The 13,768-nt window shown below is 42.5% G+C and overlaps 1 long non-coding RNA gene across 6 annotated transcripts in view; it reads left to right on the top strand.

Moving 5' to 3' along the window:
• Positions 1 to 13,768, top strand: part of LOC148397309 (uncharacterized) — a 157,842-nt gene that overhangs the window by 4,799 nt on the left and 139,275 nt on the right. For 5 of the 6 annotated variants that reach the window (XR_015858602.1, XR_015858597.1, XR_015858599.1 and 2 more), the window contains one exon: positions 2,211 to 2,381. This is a non-coding gene — a long non-coding RNA (uncharacterized LOC148397309). Of the gene's footprint in view, positions 1 to 2,210; positions 2,382 to 11,251; positions 11,601 to 13,768 lie in introns of those variants that run through there. The other variant, XR_015858598.1, reaches the window with a different exon arrangement.

The raw sequence follows: 13,768 nt of genomic DNA, 5'->3' as shown, positions 1-13,768 counted from the left end.
GCTGGAAAAGTAACATCATTTTTCTTGAGCCTTGATTAGCATACAAGAATGAGAGCGTGTATATTACCTTCACTTGGCTTACCTGTGATTTTTTACTTCACTGCAATTTTTTCTTGCAGCGCTTTCCGCTAATGAGTCTGCCTCGCAAACAAAAGCAGCAACCGCCCGCCTTGCTCACGCTTGCCCGTAACTACTCTCATCATTACTCCGTACATCCCACCCAAGTTCAGCAACAATCTAACCTTTATTTTTTTATCATTATTCTTTATTTATTTTGCTTGCTCCTGCCGCAACTGTTTCTATGACAACGCAGGGCCAGGCTCCTGCTGCAACTTTCAAAGCAAGATAAACACAGAAGCCAGATAATGGATTTGATTGATCTGGCTTCTCTCCGAGGTGGTGATATCAGGGGTGAACCTTGGCTCTTAAGATGACAATGTGACAAAAAGTACATGGCTGTACGTTTTCAGGTAACGGTGGAATGATTCGGAGGAAACAAACAAATTGTTTGCAATGTGGCATGTGATTTCTTTGGCTGTATTTTTAGTCCGTTTTTTAAAAATGACACAAATTAAAGGACATGTAACATCTAAACCGGCCACCACACGCGCACACACATTTCTAAGTATTGTTTTATTAGATTTAGTTTAGTCAGTCCAGCGTATGATATAGAGACCAGCAGAACAATTCAATTCTCTTTTTTTAGATCAGGCTGCAGGTTCCCCCCCCCCCCCCCCCCCTCTCCGGAGCTCAAGGGGAGTGCTGAGAAAACACTTGATAAATATATTTTAGAATATCAAACAGAATGCTTGAGGGGCTTGAGTCGACTGGAGCTACACAGATGTCTGACGGGGCTTTAGCACCTTCTCGCTTGAAAGTACAACCTGTGTTCTCCACCGCTGAAGCCTGATGAGCTATGTGTTAGAGGAGGGAAACATCTAAATTTTAGATGTTTAGATAACTAGCATGTAGTTGTGTAACTAGTGCTAGTTGGTGGCCCTTGAGGACCGATGTCTGACACTTGTGGAGAGTTTGTAATTCTGTCTCCAACCGGTCCGTTCTGATTAGAAAATGGTCGTATCGCCTTTTGATGGCATCTGCAATTGGCTAGCAAGCTTCCTTTTTAGCCAAAATCAGTTTGCATAGGCTCCAGCTCACTTAGACTAATGAAGACAAACGTTACAGAAACTCGATGGATGATCCAACTATAATGGAAGTTATTCAAATATTTAAGAGTCATATACATGTAAATCACTGGTCCGAGGAAGGGATGCAGACCCGCCTCTCGCTTATGAAAACATAGATGCATTATTGCCTGCAGCAGTTATTGGCTGTGAGCCTTTTATGAAACCTGGGTCAGAATCAACTAAACCTTGGCCCAAGCTCTCCTTCGCTATCCTTATTGCAGTCGACAGGACGGTGACCGAGTAATTCAAGCCTGTCATCGGATCAAATTGGGGCCCTTGAGAAAGTACGGCGCCACTGACCCACGGGCTCCGCTCGCTCACTCGCTCGCTCGCTCGCCAAGATCCTGTCAGCCCGGGCCACCTCGCCGCCGTCTCATCTCAGCAATGAAATGCTTCCATAATCCAAATTCTTGGACATAAGCAACGCACGGTGATACGTGCCACGACGATGATGATGATGATAGTCCGTCCTCTCGGAATTAATCACTCTTGTGCCTGCTGTTTGGCATCGGCCAGGAGACGTTTGTCTTTGAGCCCGTGTCAGTAATTTGGCAATGACAGTTGCTCTCATTAATTCAGAACTCGCGTGTCTGCCAGGAGAGCGGCATAGTTCGGATGCGTTGACAGATTGATGGTGCTAGTATCCCGTAATTCCGTGGCCTTCAAACTTCACAACCATTAGGCGTGCGTGGGGAAAGTCAATACAGATAAATGGCACTTTCCAAAATGTGATGGGATTTATAAATCATTGTTTGGACACTCGCGCCAAAGTCCGATACAAAAAGCTTGTATGAGAAGTTGTATGCTAGCTATTCGCGGTTGACATGCTAGCGTTGGCTTCAGTCAAGCCGCACTTGCTGTATATCAAACTAACAAAATTCTTCTCAGCAAATATCCAGAAATCATTTCTTCTGATGTCTGTTTTAAGGAAAATAAAGCTGCTTTGATTCATTTTTATTTGACAACTCTGCAAACTTTCAAAGTGCTAAATAGTAATGATTTTTTTTTTCCTTCCTCACACAGTACTATCTACTCGACTGACAAGGAACATTGGAATCCAATTATGGGCGTGGCATTGTTATCATTTCAATACAAAGAAACGTCAAGATGAAAAATGACCTCGGCCACCTCGTTCAATTGGTCTTGTGTGTTGGACGTGATTCTTTATCAGATCCGGCCCCTTTTGAGAAAATGGTAAGTAAATACCACTCTTGCAGCTTGACCAAAATGTTCAATCATGCTTTTATTTGCTGACTGATGTGCTCAACTGCAAATTATACAGCTTTTACTATGAGGGCTAGAATGACTGCTTCTACATTGTAACTTTGTTTACTGCTGTACTTGGTCCGGTAGTCAAAGGCAAACCACAGGATGAAGGGAAACAATACGAAGCACTACACAATCGGAATGCTCACATTTTGAACAAATTGTCGAGATCAATCGCTTGTGGTCTTTGCAAAAAAAACCCCCAAAAACAGCGAGGAGCATCAGCTTCTTGTTTTGCCTCTATTAGAGATCCAGTGTTGGCATCTGGTTTGTTTTTTCTGCTGTTTTTGACAGAGCCGCTCATGGGAAATATTTTTTTTCAAGCAGATGGTCTCATCGGCTTATCAGTTTCCCCACTTTGATTTCCCAAACTTGCTTGATCTGCCTTCCTACATCAGGAAAACTCTTGTTTCTGTTTTTTCACCTGCTCATTTTCCAGCCCGTTTGGATCAAAATCACCCGGCGGACACGTTCCGCCAATAACGAGAAGTTAGCCTCGTGTGTTTTCGCCGCACGACATCGAACGAGTACTTCCCAGTTGATGTGGGAGGATGAAAAAAATGTATTAAGCCTGCCGTGTGTGGGGTCGTTATATCCTACTTTAGTTTTCATTCAATTTAGGGTTTCTGACTATAACCATGGAAACCTCACTGCACCATGAACCCCCCCAATGATAATACCTTATGAAAGGGAGACATCGTAATTTTATATAATAGAATCGTTATAGTGGGATTAGCCCTGCCATTACGGCCATTAGCCTTATCTGCACTGCTTCAAGCCTTCTGCTTGCTGTACTTTTTCAAACACTTGCTGTCCCTTAGTGTCCCCACTTCTCCAGTGAAGTTTCTATCAAAGTACTGAAAGACTTTGAGGATTTCCAGCGGCCACATTGCTCCGTGTCCAACTCTGTGGTTTCTGGGAGATTGTTGCTCACTTAGATTCCACTCACTATTTCTGTGTCCCGCTGGGTGGGAAGCTTAAAGATGCGGCCTGCTTCGTTAAAATCCATGAAAAAATTGCCTTGAACCGCTAGAGTGTGACTGCTCGCACATTTTAAAAAATGTAGATAGAGAGTAAGTTTGTCCAGGTGTGAAAACCTACTGGAGCTGCAACGTTGGTTTGGCGAGCTTGACGTCAACTAACCAAATAGCGTGAAGCCTTGGTGCAACTTGATTTAAATAGAAAATGTCCAGCACAGGATATAAGGAAAGTGTGATCAACAAAAATTGTCCTAACTCAGCCTTGCATTTCGGCCGCTATATCCAAGGTTGGAACAACTAGCTTAAAATGAACATACGCTAAGTTAGCCGTTGGATCCATTTTTTGACACCATGCTAATTCTAGATGCCATTTTGATCTGAGTGTTTCATATTCAACAAGTATAACAGGCCATATGGCTTGGCGTACACAAATTAGAAAAATTTATTTGTTCCACTTTATTCACTAAAATATTTACATTTTCAGTTCTTGTGGGACTGCTTTTTTATTTTTTTTAAGGAAACCGCCCGTCTGCGCTTTATTAAAATACCGATGATTGAATGTTTCTATTTGTTTGATCCCTTCTGGCTTGTATGTGGCTGGAAAGCATATCAATGTTAAAGTTTACAATGAGCCTGGGCTCTTGATTTTTATTTTGCGATTACATATGTCCACTTAAGGCACGTGCGTATGATTGCATTTAATCTATACTTCAATGACTTACATAATGAAGTGCACTTGCTGCACGGGGGTACCCAAACAGTCGCGTTGATCCAACTTATGGCCGCCCTACCGTTTTTTTTACAAGGCCCATTTGGTTGTTTTTAAGAGTGTATACAAAAAGGTTCGGTACACAATTCACCGGCATGATTAAATTTTAACGCTCTCGTACAAACAAACTCAGGAGCTCTGTATCGCAAGAAAACTCCTGTAACCAGCTGCTTATTTCCAGCTGTGCTAGCTTGCGCGTGCAGCTTTAGAGCTTTGTATTTCCCCCTACTACAACATTGCTAATCTCTTTCAAATGTATCACATGGAACTGACAACACCACTGAGAAGTTTTCTTCACGAAGCATTTCAACCAGTGAACCCTGTTGTTGATTTTTCTCGATTTCTAAAATGCTTATGATTTTATGTACGCCTCTCACCGGTCATTATGACTCTTCCTCCGTGTTGACCCGAGACGTGATATCTGTCCGACTCATCTGCCAGCGAGTGACATAGCTTCCTTTTTTTGGGAAGAGGGGAGGCTTCATTGTGTTTGCGATGCGTCAGCCCTGCCAGCGCCTTTGCAATATCTTTAGTTGGTGTGCCGGTGAATCACACGAGTGGGCTATTAGGAAATTGATGTTTTCGTGATCCCGCGAGGCGGCGAGCGAGTGGGTTGAAAGTCGAGGCTTTTGCTCCTGCGTGGCTGGCTGGTGGCTGCTGAGTGTCGGGCACCTGCGATGCACCGAGAAGGATCCTTGCTTTAGTTTTGTCGTCTTTCTGCTTGACTTGGAAGAAAAAAAAAAAGACGTTCATTTAAGATGAATGAGACAACAGGAGCTGTTTCAAGGTTGTTGATGCTTCTCTTTAATTCTCTGACAAGGATTCAATTCGACATAGCTTGTTTGGCCACTGCTGTTAGGCATTCAGCCTGTTAAGAGCGCCGAGAAAACACTTAGACCTTGTGAGGAAGCATGTGTTGTTTACAAAACGACTTAGCTTTTAAGGAGGTTTTTTTTTGGTTGGCCTTTAGTCAAAGGAGCTTGGAGCACCACTCTGATCTTATACATTTAAGTGCTTTGAAAGGGCATTTTTAGCTTGTGTGTGTTTTTTTTTTTTTTTTGTAATTCAATGAAACATCTCTTCATGCCTGACTTTAACACTATTTAATGCGTCTCGCCCGGCGGTGACGACAAGCTGCAGACATTTCTCGCATTCGGAGAGACACGGAGGCCGGCGAGATGGTCCGAGTCGCCAAGCGAGATTCTCCGGCAGCTCGACCCGGGTTAGACTGAAGTAACCAAAAAAGTCCGGTAAAAAAAGTCTTGAGACCGACCATAAGTCTTCCCCAAATCCTCTCAAAGTCTTTTGACATACAGAAAGCTTGGAACACCAACAGGACATCGCTTGAAAGTCAGATTTTAGGCACCTAATCGGAATGAGGGATTGTACGTAGGCAATGATAAAGAGCCGAGAGCTTCCAGTGCAAGCGGGAATCGATATTTATATATTTGTACAGAAGCGCGAGGCAATCCTCATGCGGTAATTAAACTGCGGTGTCATATTTCCTTTCATTACTGGCTCAAGCCCCCCCCTCCGCTTTCGTTGCTTTCTTGCCAGAAAGGCAAGTCTAACATTTCTTTCAGTATTCATGAGCTTATTGTCAGGAACTTACAGTGTAATTCAGCAGCGTGTGCGAGATACAGATAGTGCGTCTCGGAGGCGCTGCAGCCCTTTAACACTCCGACTGAGTGTAAGGGAGGAGGGAACAAATCAATCTAATTTGAATAATGATCGGAGAAATGAGACGAGATCCTGTCGCCACTCACCAGTTTGGGTTACGGCGAACGAATAACCCATAAAGGGTAAATGTTGCGGCGGAACACAATTTAGATTAGACATGTTCAAGCACTGCAGTAAAACAAGAAAACCCGCCTACTTTGCGTACAAAGGGTGAGTTACATGTTGAACAATAGCTGGGCTGGGTTAATTACATTACATGGAGTGGATACCTTTGGAAGCTTGTAAATCCCACTGCCCTCTGTAAATATTCACTATGGCAAATGAAGGTTGGTAATGGAACAACAAAACACATCTGTTCTCCGCATAGCCAATTAAAAGTTTCCCTTCTGCATATATCAGAGCGGCTTCTCCTTTATCCGTTTTTAATCTTCGCCGCAATAAATATAATGGATGTGGAGTTAGAGGAGAGCGTCCAAAGCAAAGCAAAGCAAAGCAAAGCGTCTTTTTTTCCTTCTTCCCTTGGCTAGCGCATTAAATCCCCAGTCAGGGTAAGATGAGCCTGACCCTGGAGCAAAGCCACAGTCCCCAAATGGCAGACGAAGGGATGGAACGGCTCTGGAATGTCGCCACGGCGAGGGCACCGAGCTCCGCCAATGGCATGCGAACAGCAGCCAGCGGGAATGACAACATTTACGATGAGAACGGTGAAAAGAACAACAGCTGGCCTCTGTGCGTTGCGTCCCGCTGCCAGAGCCGAACGGGAAATAAAGAAGTGGCTTTGTGGAACTTTCCCTTTGCCGTGTCGCTCCACACAGGGCAGGCAGCAGAAAGATGCCAATATGGAGGAAATATGTTGGATGAAAACGTTCATTCAGACATAGTTGCACGAATACGTTCGAACGTACCCGCAAACTCGTTCGAATGTACTTGTAGGCTACATTTTTTCTCGTAATGCCACGAGGATTGGTAAAAAAAATAGCATTTGGGCTATATCATACCAATATGTTTGAAAATAATTATTTTTGCAAAATTAGTTTTATTTCTGCAACGTATAATTTACGTTCGGCATTCTTTACAATCAGAAAAGATGCTTCATGGTAGTATCATGCAACTGTTATCCGAACAAGATTTCGAAAATGTGTGGAGAAAAAAAATAGAACAACTTGTATGTTCCACTAGTTCAACGCAAAAACAGATTTCAGTGTTTCCCTCCAACGGGCAAAATTTGTTATACCTCAAAGCCGAAGAGAATTTTTTTTTGCATATCTTGTTACCTTTTAAAAAAAATCTTTTCAAAGGTTCAAAGAATTTAATTTAAAGTCTAAGTGCCGTAAGTTTATTTAATCTTCAAACAGACAAATATTTTCGCAAGCCAACGCTCAACAACAGACATTAGTACGTTTAACGAGAAGAGCACATTGGGCATAATAACATCAGTGTTATGTTAAATGTTTGTTTGCTTTTTCCTCCCAAACAATTAAAGCGAGACAATAAATGCAGCGTGGGGACACGAGCAGAGGCGTTTGTTGTCCTTTTGAATTGCAGGATGGAAAAAAAAAAAGCAGCAAATCTGTTTAACATCACTAATGCAAAGGGTAATGGGTCAACGTGATGAGTGGATCTTGTTTTGCTATTATGCAGGCACAAATGTATTGGGACACCTGCTCGACTAATTCCATTATCAGCTTTTTTGTGTTTATTTCTGCCAACCATCCCTAGATGGCACTGGAGACCCAGTGCAGTATTTCTCCAACGTGCTCGTGTGTGTGCGTGCCCCACAAATTCAATTATTCATCATTTCCCGTCCAAATATGCTTAAACGTTGCAACGTCGTCTTCCTCTTTCTGCCGGTTTTTGTTGAGTATTTACCGTGCAGCGACTCACAATGTTTGGGTGGATTAGAAGGCCGGGTTGCAATCATGTCACTGCGTAGGTGGCGTAATTATATGCTGATGCAAAAACAGAGATGTATGTATTGGTGCTGTGTAGCAAACATTATATCTCTGCGGGGTGGGCAGATGGTATTATTTTGCCTCTGACTGACATGAATCTTTACATTTCTTTTCTCTCCTTTTGTGGAATATATACAGTATATTTTATTCCACGTTTTGAATTATTCATTGTACGACACTGACATATTGAAGCTTTTATTCACCGTATACCCAAAGTAAATACATGTATTGATCAGCTGGTTGCAGGTATGAAAAATGATTATTTTGATTATTCCGATGCTCTTTCAATGTCATGTCAAGGCACATCACGCATTTTCAATGTGATTAGCAGTCATACCAAGTGTAAAAAAAAAAATATATATATATATCGAGCCTCCTGATTGCAGCTGCTTTGCTGCAAAAAAGGGACAGGTTCCAGCCACAGGAAAAGAAAAACCTTGAATAATAAATGGGGCTTTGTGAGGGAGGGCCTGGTGTTCCACTGAAGAAAGAAGAAAAAGCTACATTCAAGCGATGGAAGGCTCTTTATGTTATTATATTGTCAAAGATAATCCCATTTTCTGTTTTATTACAATCCCGCATTTGAAGGTTAGAATTGTATGTGAGGTGTATTGGAAAACCGTAAACAGAAAAAGGAAGGGATGCTAATTAAAACAACAACAACAACAACAACGGCTGTTGACGCAAATTCAGTTTGTCCTGTCAGTGACCCCGCTAAGTTTATTCTGTACCGTCTTGCATCTTACTTAGATAATGGTCAAAGGGAAGCGCTAATAAGAGTCTCGGAGCCACCTCATTACTGTCATAGTCATGCTAAGTAGCATTCAAGCTAGCAACTTGGTGTTTTTGCTAAGCTTTCAGATTTCACCTTTGCTTCCTTGAGACGTTTAACAAATCATCATAGTAAGTATCGTAAGTGCAATAAGCACACTCAGTAATCATTCTCCTCCCTACGTTTCATGTTTTTTTTTTTTTTTCTTCCACCTCATCCCCCGTCGTTCGGCTCTAAGAGGCTTTGTGCTTGCTTTTGGTCTTTTTTTTTCTGGATTTATTCTCGTTTTTTTTTTCAAGTCTTCAAGTCTTACAGAAGACTCTAATTGAGCGATTGAGAAGAAAATCTTAAATAATAACCGTGTCTGTTTGAATTTTGAGCCGCCGGGGATTTTGAGGAGAATTTTATATATAATACGAACGACTTCTGACTAAAAGTCACAACAAAGACGGTGGTCTTGTGGGAACTCTGGGTTCTGAAGTAACGTATATAATAATTCTTATATAATTCAAGGAGTAGTTTGACACACTTCTGCTGCGTTGGCCAGACTTGAAAGAGTCGAGAGGGATTTTTTTTTGTGTTAGATCTTGCAGATGCAGATTTCTAGCCTTATTTTTAGAGACTTCACAACAAAGTGGATGAGCAAAACGTTTTATTCTCAGCAAAGACAAAACCTCATCAAGGGAAGTCAAGAATGATCTTGAGAAGGTTGGCGTGCCCTTGTCAAAGGCTGCAATCATGAGGCACCTTTGCGAATTCAGAATGTTCAGTTCAGAAAGATTAGGCGCGATATGATTGTGCAGGGCGGCCTGATTGGGCTTTGTCAGAAATTATCTTCAGACAGAAGGTCAGGTCAACTTGTATAAGACAAAATGTGGAGAAAAAGATTCCATATTCAATATCCCAATTTATTGAGATGCCCCTCATGAGTGGGTTTAAAAAGTCTACACACCCTTGTTCAAATGACACGTTTTTGTAGAGGACGGAGATGACCACAGGGCGCGTATAAAAAAAAAAAAAAAAAAAAGGTAGATTCAAAGTCACATTTCAAATGACAGTTTATTTCCTTCAATGAACCGAACAGGACGTTTTGAGCCAAGATTCAAAACGTCCAAACTTTGAGGCACTGTGTTTCCAATGATGAAATCAATCAATCAATACATAATGGCAACACCGATAGCCTTCTGTAAATCCAGACGTTTCTCCAAAATCAGTGGCAGCTCTGACTACTGCTTGGAGCTCCTGGAATGACAGCAAGCTTAAGAAAAACAGGAGACAACTCAAAGCTGAGAGTTGAGCAAAAGGTTGCGCGGCTGAGTCATCGTCTCCAAGGAAGCACTGCAACCATGAAGATTAGACTCAAGATGTGACGGAATAAGCTGCCGGCGAGGTTTCTCTGGGCAGGAGCGTTTACTTTGCGCTTTAAGAATCACTCTCCAAAATCTCAAGTAGTGGCTGCGATGTTATCTCCTTGGAATAGGTGCTCGGCGTAAAAAGCCCACAGCGGCGAATCCTCCGAAATGGAAGTACAAAGTGAAAGTGTCGAGCGTCTAAATAAGTCTCTTTTTTTTTTTTTTTTTTTTCTCAGTCTTGTATTGCCGGGAGAGCTTTTCACTCTTTCCCACGACCCCACCAAAGGGATTTGGTTTTTTTGAAACATCATCTTATATGACATTATGAATTAACACGGCCATTTTCTACTAATTTGAGTTCTTACGTGAATTTTCTTAATATCTTTCCATCCATCCATCCGTCCCGCCGCCATTTTGTGGCAGCTACCCCATGGGTTAATAGCAATATTCAATTGTGTTCTGATGGAAAATTAAAAGTATACAAAGGCAAATTGAACGACAGAGTTGATGAGTTGAAGATAGTTTGATGTTGTCAATTTTTCATTTCGTTTGTTTTAACGGCACGACGAACATAATCTTGTTGTCACTGAGTGACATTAAATCTCCAAGCTGATTGCTTTTAATGTCTATGCAAGAGTGCGTGGAGAAAATAATGATTTGATTGATCATTGGCTGCAATTAAATGCTCGCTGTGATCTACCTTGCATGCAAAGCTTTTAATATGATGAAGCTGCACAGCTTTAATGATCCTGCGATTTAGAGGGACAGCTGCGGGAGGCATTCATCCGTCTGTCTGTCCGTCCGTCCGTTGGTTTTCTATCGCGCTTATCCTCATCAGGGTGGTGGCAGAGATTGAGCCTCTCCTACCTGACTTGGGCAGGAGGCGGCGTGTAAACAGGCCTCAAGTAAAAAAACCCATTTATGCTCAGTTTTGATTGGACATAAGGGAAAAAGTAGGAACGTTTGTCCAAAAATGTTTTGCTTCTACGCTCTTCTTGGATTGTTGCTGATGCGCACTCGTCCAAATACACAGTGTGGCAGTTGTGTTTCGCAGCATCTGTAACGCCAGCCGAGTGATGCCAACATCTGGGCTGAGCAGCCATGCTTGTTAAGGACATCTGTGCCGTATTTGCAATCCAAAGTGGGGTGGGAAGCCTGGAATGTGATGCGGGCAGAACTTTTGGATGACTCCACAACTCACTCTTATGCTGACAGTGCCAAGTTATATAGTATATATGGAAACTCCATATAAATTATATATATATACGTATATATATATATTTTTTTTATCAGATTGTGTCCAGAGGTTGAGGGTGTGCTCATTCATCTAAATCAAGACCACATGGTCGAGTGCTGGGCAGCATGCAGGGAGGGCAGTGGAGCATTGTGCTTTGCACCTGACACTCAGCTCCCTCAGGTCACCTTCAAAATTCCTGTTATTATTCACCCGCTTCCTTGTTGACCTGCTTGCAAACAACATAGTATGTCATGTGTGCATTGTATTACCGTGTGCTTTCCAGTGTTTCATTTGGGCGACTTTCTGCAAAATCACTTGACTGAACGTAAGGTCATGTCCTGATTTTCAATGTACATTCAGCAATGCATTTGTTTTGTATTGTGCATTATTGGGATGTACTGCAAATATAATGAAGCAGATTTTTGTTGCCACGAAAATGAATTGACAACGTATAAGAATGAATCTTCAGTAGATTGATCACATCCCTCCACAAAGTTACATGCAAGTCCGCTAAGTCGTTTTGGAATGATCCAGCCGACGGATGCGACAAAAAAACAAGACATCCTCGGTGGTTGTAACGCTACTCCATTTTGATTGACGCCTTTGGGCAAGTATTGATTTAACAACGTATGGTGTACAAGTGTACAAGAAGGGCTTTTTCTAATATTGCTCACACATAGCCAGTGAAAAGATTCCAGATTCACCCCTCAGTACCAAGTCCTACTTTTCAAACACACCCTGCTGCTTATCTGCAGTGTAAACAAACTAAAAGAAGCCGTGATGGGCTTCATTACAGACCATTTGGTTGGAACAACACCGGGACCAGACCATTAGCGGAAAGTGCGCCATATTTCCGAGGGGCTTTTTTTTCTTTCTTTCTTCTTCTTCTAGCCGTAGCTGAAATTGCTCAGCGGGATGGCAAGTCCATCTATTGTATTTGCGAGCAATGCAGCGTGATGAGCCTCCACTTGGCCCCGAAGCCTCCAACCCCCAACCCGCAGTCGCTGTTATATTTCCATTTGCATGAAGTGGCTGTCATTATTCACGGGAAATTTGTTTTCAGAGAGGCTTTGTGTGGCGCAACAGAATCGCAGGCGCCCAATGTGAAAACGGGCAATGATTTGAGTTTTAGTAATTCAATTTCAACCCTATCATACTTGTTATTCATTCATGTTCATTGGTTTGATGCGATCATTCCAATGAACGCAGAGGGTGTCAAGCAGTGGTTCTCCCCTTTTGTTTTCTACACCAAATTCACTTTTGCTAAACAGTCTCAACCAAAAAAAAGATGGTTTGACCCAGTAATCTCTTCTCACCGATGTTAACGCTTGTGCTAATAGCAGATGTTCTCTGACGCCAAAGCCCTTAGCGCCCCCCCCCCCCCAAACTTCTGACACGAGAACCGCCCCTCATAATCACTATTGCAACGCCTTAAAAATACTTTAGTGATAAATAGAGCAAATGATCCGGCGAATATCAAGCAGTTGTAATCCATCTTAAAGTGACAGGCGTCCATTAAAAAGAGATAAAGGCTCGTCTAAAATATCTGACACAGAGAATGATAGCGCTGAGACAAAACAACTTTTCAAGGCGGCTGCAACGATACCGCTGTGTCCCTGCATCTTATCAGAGTGTCACAATTTTGAAAAAGCATACAGCGGAGGAAGAGTGATGCTGTAAAAGCACGCGCTTGTAAATAGACACGCCGCCCGCCCGGGCGCGCTTGTCCTTCAGAGCCCGACTGACTCCTCTCGCCTGGCCTAATTCATCCACGCCGTCGCCTGATTTACGAAGTGTCGCCGGCGGGCAATCAGGGTGCCGCCTTTATCTCTACCTTGTCTGACTAAATGAATTCCAAATGGCACGCTGCCCGGTTGTTTGTCATTGCATTTATTATCGCAGACAACGGGCAAGGCCCATTTGAAACAAATATAAATCCACGCAAAACAATGGCGTTGACGCAGTTGCGCTGTAACCTTTTGAAATATCACGCCGGGCCATCACGACGCCGAGCAGATGATTTCCTCCCCCCTACCCCGCGCACTCGGAATGTAAAAATCAGACGGCGACCTAAGTCATCTTGCGCTCGTCATGTCACTAACTTGAATTACGACGAGATGAGTAGGCTAGCGTCTTGATGTTTACGTAGCGCTCCACTGAAATGAACTGTAAGAGAAGAGAAGAGAAGAGAAGAGACACTCCTGGGAAATGAACACGTTAAGGCTAAGGTTACAATCTCCAATTTTATTAGATAACGGGAGATTTTTTTCTGGAGGGTATGAAATGTAATAAGATACTACAAAAGCGCAGGGACTTACGATCCAATATGGACGTATTTGGGCTCTTTAAATGGTACCTCATGTCACATTGAAATTGCAGCCTACTGGGCAATTAAATTAAAAATAGTTGACATGACAGCTTCTGTTCCTCCAATTAGTCGGTTAAATGGACGTTTCACGTTTATCCTTCAATCAAAGACCGTATGGTATAAAAGTTTGAAGAAGACAGCTTGAAAATTCGGGGATGAAAAGGAACTTTTACGGAGTGCACGGAAGCCAATCTTAAGTCTTGAT

Source organism: Syngnathus floridae, chromosome 5 (assembly GCF_059516105.1).
Source record: "Syngnathus floridae isolate MCC-2025c chromosome 5, RoL_Sflo_1.0, whole genome shotgun sequence".
NCBI lineage: Eukaryota > Metazoa > Chordata > Actinopteri > Syngnathiformes > Syngnathidae > Syngnathus > Syngnathus floridae.
This window is presented reverse-complemented; position numbering and strand designations above follow the sequence as displayed.